The sequence below is a fragment of the Tachypleus tridentatus genome, chromosome 13 (assembly GCF_004210375.1).
Source record: "Tachypleus tridentatus isolate NWPU-2018 chromosome 13, ASM421037v1, whole genome shotgun sequence".
Classification (NCBI taxonomy): Eukaryota; Metazoa; Arthropoda; class Merostomata; order Xiphosura; family Limulidae; genus Tachypleus; species Tachypleus tridentatus.
Genome location: NC_134837.1, coordinates 680,822 through 693,409, shown reverse-complemented (window position 1 = coordinate 693,409; position 12,588 = coordinate 680,822). Strand labels below are relative to the sequence as shown.

The 12,588-nt window shown below is 37.1% G+C and overlaps 1 long non-coding RNA gene across 1 annotated transcript; it reads right to left on the bottom strand.

The window, feature by feature from the left end:
• Nucleotides 1-756: 756 nt before the first annotated feature.
• LOC143239233 (uncharacterized) lies at nucleotides 757-6,214 on the bottom strand. Its single transcript, XR_013021071.1, has 3 exons — nucleotides 6,148-6,214; nucleotides 5,420-5,607; nucleotides 757-878 (listed from the first exon to the last, which is right to left on the bottom strand). It is a non-coding gene; the product is annotated as an uncharacterized LOC143239233 (long non-coding RNA).
• Nucleotides 6,215-12,588: the final 6,374 nt, after the last annotated feature.

Below are 12,588 nucleotides of genomic sequence, written 5' to 3'. Positions count from 1 at the left end.
GATAATAACACTTTAATTAAAATAAAGTACAGAACAACGTTTCGACCTTCTTAACCTGAAGATGACCTAAGAAGGTCGAAAAGTTCTCTACTTTATTTTAATGAAAGTGCTTATACCCATACCAGGCGTCATGATAATACATTTTTACTTCAAGTGGGTTTCTCGTCTCAACGAAATTGCACACCCTCTAGCGGAGACTGATTCAAGCAAGTGGAATACATAGACAAGGACAGGTTAGCAATGTCGTTTCCCAAAAGTCACACTCAGAATTCTACCGAATTTCCTAGTGGAAGACAAAAGGCTGTTTTCCAACTTAAATCAACCATCACACAAAACAAAGACTGGTTGGACTGGTAGAAAATTTAGATTAGAACTGAAGCAAAAGAGAAAAGCAAAGAAAAAAGTTAAATTTTCGCTAACTGGATAAAAAACAAACAATTTAAATGGGACGACAAGGACACGTTTACTGATTATGTAATGTTTTCTTGAGTTTAATAAGCTTCATTTGATCTGCACCCCTATAGTTTGATTGCATAATTAAAATCGACATTAGAGACGGGAAAACAGAGCGACAATTTGAACAGCTGTCTACGTAGAACCATGAGATAGCTATCACAAAGCCTGCTTTCCACATGTTGCGAGTTGAGTACCTTAACCACTAATCCAATTTTCAATGAAAGATTATTGTTTATTAAAATTACCTGAGACAGTGACCGTCAAATCTTATATACTCCACTGCTGGAAGGACGAGCACTCCCGTTTTTCGTTGGTAAAAGAGTAGCCCAAGAGTTGACGGTGGGTGGTGTTAAATCGCCTGCCTTCACTCTAATTTATCACATCGAAACAAGAGACGGCTAGTACAAACAGGCCTCGAATACCTTTGCGAGAAATTCAACGAACAAACCATTCAACTATAATAACACCGATCAATAGATCTAAGTTTATCATATAACACAACCAATCAACAGGCATAAGGCTGTTCCATAACTTCTATAGTCAACACTGAGGTTACGCTGCAATAAATGCAAGAAAGTTTTTAACACTAAATGTCCCACTTTCTCAGATTCCTCTGTATATTCCTTATTTGACAAAAGAGGTTTAGAAATAGTTATTGTTGTATATTACTCAAACTAAATGGTGTTTGTTGTATTCATGGTAACAAAACAAGTTTTCAATCTACATTTTGTAAACAAAACACAACCTCTGAAACTTGATACTAAACATTTTACCACAGAGAAATTCATATTCTTTAACAACGCCATCTAGTTTATCACTAAATGCTATTTGAATAAAGCATTTTAAATTTATTTATTTTTTGCAAATGTTATCCAGAAGCGGACTGTAGTAAGTTACTAGAAAAAAAAAGTCGTTGTTTAAATTTTTTTGCGAAACAAATGTAAGTTTCGTAGTCATCACGATAAATATACCAAAGGGTATAATATTTTCTTTAAATTCTTAGTCGAAGCTACACAATGGAATACATGTACTGTGCCCACCACGGGTATCGAAACCCAATTTTTAGTGTTATAAGCACTCAGACTTATTGCTGAGCCTGTGATGGTGGTATACTGTTGCTTTAGTCTGTAAATAACAGTCATTCTGGCACAGAAAGAAGGTTTGTAATTATAAAGACACTGTCGATATTACATTTAGGGTTACCTTTTTGACAATTAAAACGTCCTCCGTTGGTACAGCGGTAAGTCTACGGATTTATAAAGCTAAGATCAGGGGTTCGATTCCCCTCGATGGATTCAGCAGAGAGCCCGATGTGGCTTTGCTATAACAGATCATACAAACACTTGAAAGAAAAACGCCGTACACACAACATTGTAGAAATACGTACAAAGTCACACGAACACGTGATTACCTCTTAACCCTACCGTTAAAATAAGAAAACAATCTATAAACGGAATGCAGGGGAATATTCCTCGGTGATCCACCTTTAAGTTTATGGTTTCAAGCTAAAATCTGGAAACAGATTCCCTGTGGTGGACATACGCAGAGAACCCACTGTGTAGCTCTGCTCTTAGAAAAGTGGATGTAACTTCTGTCGTTGTCAAGGGAAACTACAGTTGATGTCGTTTTACACATATAATTAGAATAATACACAAGTACAAACGAAAGTTTAAATCCTGCAACATTTCGGACAGACTCTACACATCGTACGTTCTGCCTGCAACGTAACAAAAAATAAATAAATAAAGCTGTCGTTTAGATTTGTGTTTGAGCCTGTTTGTTTATCTGAATGGTTTCATCCAACGCCTCGAACGTAATATTTGATTGAATGGTAAACCAAAGTTGCATGACTCATGTATTTTGTAAGATGCTACTGTAAAATAAATAATTATAAATTTTGTGAAAAGCTACATACAGTTTAGGCTATTAGTATTCTTACGTATAGATCAATTTAATTTCAAATCAAAATATATATTTGGACTCAATTTTTTCAAATAGCATGTTTAATTTGAAAGAATTTTCTGGCTTTTTAATTTGGCCTAACTTAGTGCTTTATCAAGAGACTGTCAGGCCTAGTTCGAACCACTGATTGTACATGTTCATTACAAACTAAAACATGAGTACACAGAAACGTACAGAACGACTACATGTTTACATACTAAAACAGATAAGTCGATTGTTTGTTTTTGTTTATTTCGGAATTTCGCGCAAAGCTACACGAGGACTATCTGCGTTAACCGTCCCTAATTTGGCAATGTAAGACTAGAGGGAAGGCAGCTAGTCATCATCATCCACTGCCAACTCTTGGGCTACTCTTTAACCGACGAATAGTGGGATTGACCGTACATTATAACGCTCCCATGGCTGAAAGGGCGAGCATATTTGGTGTGAGGGGAATTCGAACCCGCGACCCTCGGATTACGAGTCGAACGCTTATAACAACCTGGCGATGCCAGTAGAAGTGTACAGTTTGACCACACGTTTACAGACTAAACCACAGGTTTAAACATATATTAAGACCACGCGTTGACAGATTAAGCTTAAATAAAGAGGGGGAAGGAAGTCCACGTATTTAAGTAAATACTTAAAGAAAAACGTCGTATGAAAATAAAGAAACGTTCGTCTATACTTGTTTTGTTTTTTCGTACAGGGAAAATATATTTTATTGGATTTTAACTATAACACATTTGTTCCAATCAATTTGTCTATTTTCTATGTGTGTAGATAAATAAGTCTAATTTTTGAAAGTGTGTAAACATTCAAGTTACTTACTATTAGAAAGTACATTATATATTTACACAAACGCGCGTTTCCCGCCAATTTGTGACTTAACGCAGAAGATAACAGCGACGTTTATCGTTTTTGAGAAGCATCAATACCAGATGAACTCACCTTCAGACTTGCAAGAAGTTTTGGAAAAAAGACTTCGTTTTAATAGTTATTTAGTCTGGCTGGCCACCTGGTGTAAGAGTAATGAAGACGAAAATGCCACACTTTAAGCCTATTAACTCTTCATTTAGTACACGAATCTTCGAGTGCTGGATGCTAATTACGTGATTCTCTCACGAGCATGTGTAAGGTGTACATTGTTAAGTGAACGTTATTTAATCGCCGGCTAACCGAAATAATGCACATCGCCCGTTGATTGTGTATTAGTCTTTGTATGGTAGTTGTCTTAAATCAAATGAGGCGAGTAAACACGTCAGTGATTTTATTTATAGGTTAAGTTTAAATTATACAAATCTTTGGTAATGAGAAACACCTGTTAGGTTTGAATATTACAATAATAACATGCATCTAGCGAAACAAAAAAGCCAATAGTAACACAACATGAATAGTAGATACACACGTAAAATTAGTAACATTGAATAATATTAGCATTGAAAACATAAACATACAACATAAAATTTATTTTTCTTTAATTATAAAACTCTGCGTTTCGCTTTACAGCTTCTTCAAGTGAGGCCTGGCATGGCCAAGCGCGGAAGGCGTGCGACTCGTAATCCGAGGGTCGCGGGTTCGCGCCCGCGTCGCGCTAAACATGCTCGCCCTCCCAGCCGTGGGGGGCGTATAATGTGACGGTCAATCCCACTATTCGTTGGTAAAAAAGTAGCCCAAGAGTTGGCGGTGGGTGGTGATGACTAGCTGTCTTTCCTCTAGTCTTATTCTGCTAAATTAGGGACGGCTAGCACAGATAGCCCTCGAGTAGCTTTGTGCGAAATTCAAAAACAAACATTCTTCAAGTGAACTCTACTAAAACACAAACCGAAACTAAATTATTAACTGTCAGTTACGGGTTGTGTCTCAGTGAAACACTTCGGGAAAAACTAGAAAGCGAAACGTTGAGTGTCCATTAAAGAAACGCAATATAAAATCGTTTGTGTTATAGTAACAAAATCTCTTTTATTTTATAAACACACACTCCAGAAATTAAATAGTGAATAATGTAGCAATAACTTTTTTATCGTTGTCGTGAACAAGTATGAAAACTGATACGTTCTCACAATATTTGGGTGTTGAACAAAACTGTGATTAGAAACAGATTCTCATAAAGGAAATGTCATCCAATAGGTATATGATCCACTTAGGAACCCCTCGATTTGGACTACTAAACAGAGTAAAAGCCGCCAGGAATACCTGTCGCCATACTGGTGTTATTTTGAATTTCGCGCAAAGCTACACAAAGGCTACCTGCACTAGCCGTTCCTAATTTAGCAGTGTGAGACTAGATGGAAGGCAACTAGTTATCACCACCCACCGCCAACTCTTGGACTACTCTTTTACCAACGAATAGTGGGATTAACTGTCACATTATAACGCCCCACGGCTGAAAGAGCAAGCATGTTTGGTGCGACGGGGATTCGAACCCGCGACCCTCAGATTACGAGTCAAGTGCCTACTGGTGTTGTCTAACTCTTCGAAACGAATAACAGAATTAAATGTCGCTTTAATAATGCATTCATAGCTAAATAAACTGTTTTCAGCAGTATTAAGTCTCAAACCGCAGGTTATTAGACCTGCAGCCCAACAAGTTAACAACTAAGCGAAGACTGACCGAAATTATTTGATTAATAACTGATAATTCTTATTTTCAGACGGTAAGTACATTCCAGACCAACTAGACATAATGGTTGTTGTAAGTCTCTTTGAACTCGAAGAGTCATATGCTTGGTCAAATTAAAATGTTGTCCACATGTTTTGGAGTCAGCTTACGAGCAGTTTTTACTGTTATCTGGAGAAAAAACTAGTGCTTTTTTTTAAATTGTGATATCGTATGGTCTAATGATTGAGTGGCCTTCAAAAGTTCTTATCTGCTTTCGGTATAAAAATAATTTTAACTTTATGCATTTCCTTTCACAAAGTTACTGACTCTGGGGAATATTTTGTAATAATTCACCAGAGGAAACTGTCGTCACGGTATTTGCGTTGATAATTAAAACACGACTACAGAAGTAACACGTACCTGTTTTAGAAACAGTCATCACCGCACACAGATACACATAGTAAACCGCTGTTGTTGATTTCATTGCTGAGAATAAGCGGGAAACTGGGCAAGTAGCATCTTTCACTTTACATTTATAGAACAAGGGAGAATCGAACTCCGGATCATCGACGAGTGGGAACAGCCCAGCCACTGGTCATTAAGCTCTGCTGAAAGCGAAAATAAAAAAGGAAATTCAGAAGTCTTCGTAACACATAACACAAATTAAAATAATCAGAACATTAATAACACTCAGTTAACACAACACCGTGTTCAAGAGTTCCATGTTTACTCCTTTTGAGTGATATAATCTATTTGTTCCATTCCTATACTCGCCCAGTAACTTAGCTGCTTCTTCCATTACAATAATTTCAAAAGAACATCAAGTTTTTTTACTTGTGTTATAAAAGTACATTAAATGTATTACACTCGTATAATTCCATAACACTTAACTAATAATAATGAGGAAGTGTAGAAAATATAGTGAAGCAATGTCTCTAATTACGCCTAAAGGCTATGTGTAGGCTAAAGTTTGGTTAAAGATGTTAAAACAGTGTCAGGTTACGGTTTAAGGGTAAAGTATTAGAATCCAATAGACCTAATCTTCGAGTTAAATATCACACAACAACACTACAACTGTTTTCATTTCTTGTACGCCTTTTAATTTCCCTATTTCCAAAATCTAAAATCAAGAAATAAAATATCATTACGGTTCCATCTTTTGTCTCCCACAAGTCACTGTCCAGTATACCTTCCGTCAAATATCAGAAACCGGCAGCGGAACTGTACCCAAGTTTATTGGAAATGCTATTTATATATACAGTAAACGAATTTCAAGCCTTTGACGTACGGGGGCGCTGTGCGCTAACTGGTGATGTTAGAATATGGCTCATTCACAGAGTAGCCGTCTTACAGTTTTTTCCTCAGGTTCTCCGAATGGTTCCTACTATATACTGGGTTTTATCTGGTTTTCAGTTATGGATGTGCTTATCAGGTATCGCTGAAGGAAAAAGTCGTTATTTTCATTTGTCACAGAATAAATTATTATAACTACAAATTCAGAATTACCGTAGTACAACTAAACCCAAAAGGAATGGCTAGATCTGATCAGAACCCCTGTGGTCCAACTAAAACCACACGTACAGCTAGATCTGGTTACAGCTCGTGTGATCCAACCAAAACTACGAGTACAATCACATCTGATCAGAGTTCCCAGACGTCCAACTAAAACCAAAAGGAATAGCTAGATCTAATCAGAACTCCTGTGGTCCAACTACAACCACACGTAAAACCAGATCTGATCACAGCTCCTGCGATCAACCAAAACTACACATACAACTACATCTCATCAGAATTGCTGAAGTCCAACTAAAACCACACGTACTTCTTCTCGACTTGTTTTATTAAACCTGTTTTCATGTCGCAGTTCATAGAACGACACAAATTAACATCTTGTTCCCTGCTATAATACTTTAAAAATATGGTCACAAAATTAAAAATATACTTTAATTTAACTTCCATTTTTACACAGATCTGGTCTAATTACTTTAATATATATATATATATATATATATATATAACGCCACCTACATATTACTTTCTCCAACGAACCTTGTCATAAATCTTTCGTTGTTTTAACATCATTTTATGCGTTACATTGTATCTTCAAAATTACATACAATCAAAAAGTGTTGGTCGTTCTTCTCTTGTGGATCTGAAAAATAAATTTTCAGAACAGATAATGCCGCGCACAACGGGTATTACAACGAATTACCGTATATTAATGTGTGCTTTGAAAGTATTGTTGCTTATTCAAGAAATTTATAGGCACAGCTGTGTTGGAAAAAGGTAAAATCAGAATAGTCATAGACGATAGTGAACCAGTATTGAAGAAATACAGACGTCACAGCATCGAGTTGTTCCTTTACAAATAGACGTTATGCGGTGAAAAAAATATTTTCTTTTTGACTTTCCGAATGTTTGTTGTGTGTTTGTGTCCCTCTTCCGAGAAAAATGGAAAACTTCTTCAGGCGAATACACAGACATGTGTAGGGAATTGTAGAGCCACTAGCGAGTCGCGGTGTCAAGATATATATATATATAGAGAGAGAGAGAGAGAGATGTATCGTGATCAAAAAAATGTAATTCGCCAATCCTGCTTTTTTCTAGAAATTTTGTTTTATTGAAATCCACTATTAGTTCGTGAGAGAAGGAACTGAACAACATGGGGTAACGTGTTTTATCTTTCTGAAATATAGGAAACAAAACAACGTTTGTCGAGATACAAAATCACACGAAACATTCAGTAAAATGTTAGGAAAACGTTCCAATGGACATAAAAATATAAAAACTATAGAGATATGTTCTAATAAAAGAGGTTCTGCATTACCACGCCGTGTATGTCAGTTCTGTAAACAGCTATAGGAAACTTTCAGACCTCTAGAGGGCAGAAAATGAGCGAAATAAATCTTTTGTCCTCTATAAAAGTGCAATATTTCTAGACTCACACAGAAGCTGTTTCGTCATCTGTACAAAATAGGTCTGAATAAAAGTAAGTATACCCGTACATTATAATTTTCTATGACAGCCAAGTTCTTTCTTCACATTACAAAACGAAATACAATTTAATTGTTAACAAAACTAACAAATCCAGTGAAATGACAAACACTTTCTCACCCCCACCCCTATCATCACAAAAGCATTCACTCCCCCTATTACTCAATATCAACTTTAAACAAGTTATTTGGACTGATAAAACAGACAAAAATAAATAAAATAAAAGGTAAATGATACAGTAATACAATAACATGAACAGTAACTTTTATTGAACTGTCCCACCTATATCGTATTGCTACATTATTCTCGGTTTCATATTAGTGATAAAATGTTACGATCACTATTCTCTGCTGTTAAATTACACGTTTACAAACAGTAAGTTTTCAAACAGCTATATGTAGAACAATAGGTTTATTTCTCTACAACGTTTCAGGACACTCATACATGGATGTTTGTTTCTTTGTTTTTATTTCGCGCAAATCTACACGAGGACTGTTTGTGCTAGTCGTCCCTAATTTAGCAGTGTAAGACCGAAGGGAAGGTAGATAGTCGCCACCACCCACCGCCAACTTTGGGCTACCCTTTTGCCAACGGACAGTGGGATTGATCGCAACATTATAACGTGCCCAGGGCTTAAATGCGAACATATCTGGTATAACGGGAATTCGAAACCGCGACCCTCAGATTGCGAGTCAAACTGGCTATGCCGGGCACTCATACATGGAAATGGTACAGAATGCTATCTTCTTGACACTTCGTAAGTGACTGTGGCGTCCACATCTCTCTATCAACTGACCCCCCCCCCTAATGGCACAGCGGAATATCTACAAACTTACGACACTAGAAACCGGGTTTTGATACCCATGGTGGGTAAAGCACAGAAAGTCCACTGTGCAGCTTTGTGCTTAATTAAAACAAAATCAAACAAACCTTCAAACTAGAAAAGTGACATTTCTTTCACGTACCAGTTCAATGTGACATATCTTACAAACAATGTGATATACGAAGGTCAACTACATGTGGCAAATGCCACAGTTGTGACACCACAGGTTACATATTCTGACACTTGTGGTTAAATTATTAAAAGTTAAACATATGCTGATTAGGTCACGAACACTTTTAAACTTATGAGAAACAGTACGAAAGTATGAGTTGATTTATGTCACCTTTCAAAAAACTAAAATGTTGTGTGGGACGAAAATACCCAAGAAGTGTTTCAAATTATATTTTTAGAAAATTAATACCTGATGCACTAAGATAAATAGAGGCAAAAAAGATCTTAAGACAGAAAACTCTTTAAAAAAAAAAAAAGAAACGTCTCAGTCGATACCGTTTAAACTTGCAACACAGCCAAGTGTTGCCGTGGGAGATCTCGAAGCGATCAAAAGCAAGCTAACTCAAGGATAGAAGATTAGTTTCTGGATGGAGCTCTTGAGAAGCTGTTATTGAATGTTGAAGTGGTACTAAAGCTCTTCTGTTCCATACTCATCTAGTGATACTGTTTTATCTTGTGATCGCTGGCTGGTGTAAATTGTTTTATTCAGCGACTGAAGAAACTTTGTAATATTCGATAAATTTTTAAAATTTCTTAATTCATCTGTTTAAAATTCTGGTCATTTTAAGTCTCAAGTTTATCCAGTGATTCCACTCCTTCTTCTGTCGTATATCCTTACGGATTCGTTTCTATGACAATCCAAAGTAAAGGGGCGAAAAACTGACATTTCTTTCTAAAAGTTACCAGTTTCTTTACTCAGCATGTTAATTCTTATTTACAAGCATTAGTCCACCAAAACCCAGCAAACAGGAAGAAAGAGTAATTACACTACTGTCCAATCAGTCGCGTCGATCGTTACGTCACTGTCCAATTGGTCGCATCTATCGCTACGTCACTGTCCAATTGGTCGCATCTATCGCTACGTCACTGTCCAATTGGTCGCATCTATCGCTACGTCACTGTCCAATTGGTCGCGTCAATCGCTACGTCACTATCCAATCGGTCGTGTCGATCGCTACGTCACTATCCAATCGGTCGTGTCGATCGCTACGTCACTATCCAATCGGTCGTGTCGATCGCTACGTCACTATCCAATCGGTCGTGTCGATCGCCACGTCACTGTCCAATTGGTCGCGTCGATCGTCTCGTCACTGTCCAATCGGTCGCGTCGATCACCTCGTCACTGTCCAATCGGTCATCACTTCGTCACTGTTCAATCAGTCTGTCAATCACTACCGTATTGCTCGATCTTTCATGTTTTTAAATGAGAACTGATTACTGTAACAATTATTCAGTTATGTATACATGAAAAATTGTATTTAAATGAATTATTTGATTTTAAACATTACACATTCATACTTAAACCCACTTTTAACACTCTCGGTGTAATAAATTTCTTCTTGTTTTCTAACCAGTGCTTCATAGTAGAAGAATGATCGATATTCATCACGGAAACCTAATATTCAACCATCAATATTTCCCGAAACGGCCAGAGAAGAAAGTAACCAACCAAATGTATTCAAAAAGATCTCATAACCACTCCCCCATCACGATCACATTGCAAAATTTATGAACAGATTTATCTATTCTGATAACTCTACTCAAGAGATGTTTCTGGATTTACTAGCCAATGAAGTGTCACAGCTTCTACTGATTGTACGAAGCGGATGAGTGGACAGACGTGTTAGCTTTAATTCAGAGACTAAATCTGTAGACTTAACACTCTTGGAAATTGAATTTTCTGGAAAGTTCATCAGATTTATCACCAACAGAATTTCCTTTCTCCTCACCATGTCATCATCTCGTGAATTTATTACCTGGATTAAATGGGTTATACGTGAAAATCACATAAGCCGAGTTTCACGTAAATTACTTCACTTCCTCCCACGTATCTTACGGGCAATTAATCACTCCGTTTATTAGAATTTCCCTCGTGTCCCATATACAAATAATAATTCTGTAAAGTTCGTTATACACGGTCTAAATTACCATAACTCATCAGAGACAGCGACATATACGAAAGTTATCACATAGAAGGCTATAACACTCACCGCAAACTTTTCTGGGCTACTATTGTCTGGCGGGAATTTCTTTCTTTTAGAGCATCTACGACTTCAAACAGAATACAAGTCAAAACCCACGGGTTCTCGTATTCACACTCCAGCCACTACACCCACGCCCTTGCATTACAAAATGTCTGTTTTTGTTTGTTTGTTTTTCTTCAAATAGGGTAACACGTGGTTTATACGATAAAACAAAATAACTTTTTTTCTGCGTAGTAAAACTCCATGTGATGGCCTGTAACGTATATGTTGAAAACTGGTGAAACATTCGTACACAGTAAGTTTGCTTGTTTTTGAATTTCGCGCAAAACTACACGAGGGCTAGCACTGTAGATAAAGAGAAATGTTAATCCCTAAAGGAACGAAAAGTATAATATTTGTGTGTTTGAATTTTTAACTTCGCGGAAAGTTACATGAGTACAAGAATAGAGGGAAATTAGCTACTCATGACCGTCCACCGCCAACTTTTGAGCTACTTTTTTTACCAACGAATAGTGCGATTGACCGTCACATAATAACGCCCTAACGGCTGAAATGGCGAGCATGTTCGGTGTGGCGGGATTCGAACCTGCGACCTTCAGATTACGAGTCGAGTGCCCTAACGACCTGGCCATACTGGGCCAACACAGTAAGGAGTAAATGTGGTTGATAAACGATGGCACGTACTGTGAAACAGAATTAAACAAAACGTGTTTAAATTGGACTTTCAGTAAAGACAAAGTGCAAAAGTGTTGGAGCCAAATAAAAAGTGGAAGGCCCAGGGTTTATTTGACCAAGCGACGGAATATACACTATATGCACACCAATTACGGCCGGATTCTAAGGCTCGTCTTAGGGCCTTGAAAGTTTTGTAGTTCTGGATTAATTTTGTACATTAGCCTGCTCTTCCTTAGTTTTCCTAATCTGTATTAGAACAGAATGAAATGCGTAGGGTGAGTCCAGCCCCTACACCACTAAAGTGGCTAGCTACATACGATTCTATACATACAGATAGCTGGATAAATAGTCTTAAAGCTATTTTTCCAGTAATCACAATGCGAATGTGCGTGCATAAAGAAAACATGGCTGAAAATGTATTCTCAAGACGGCTCGTATGGGTATTAGAAGTTTAATTGGAATAAAGTACAGAACAACGTTTCGACCTTCTGGATTAGTGTTTGCTTTGAAAGTGAGTTTTATTTTTTTTCATATCTTTTTAATAGACAACTAGATTAGTGGTAGTTCATCCACAAAATAGCCACAGTGTTATAAATATAACTTATAATAACTGAAAGTATATATGTCTCCCAAGTATACATACATAAAGCAACAAATAGACAACACACAGTAACAGAGGAAGGTGGGTGGGTAACTTTTATTAAATGCGATAAGTAGATTGTATAACATACTCTAACGCAGCGTTGTTGCAAATACACGTAGATATCAAAGTTGCAGTGGAACGAAATGTATCAGAACTACGCTTATTCACTGCACAAAATGCAATTAAAGTGAACAGCGTTGGTCTGAAAAGATACAAATTTGAATCTTTAGAGGTGCGC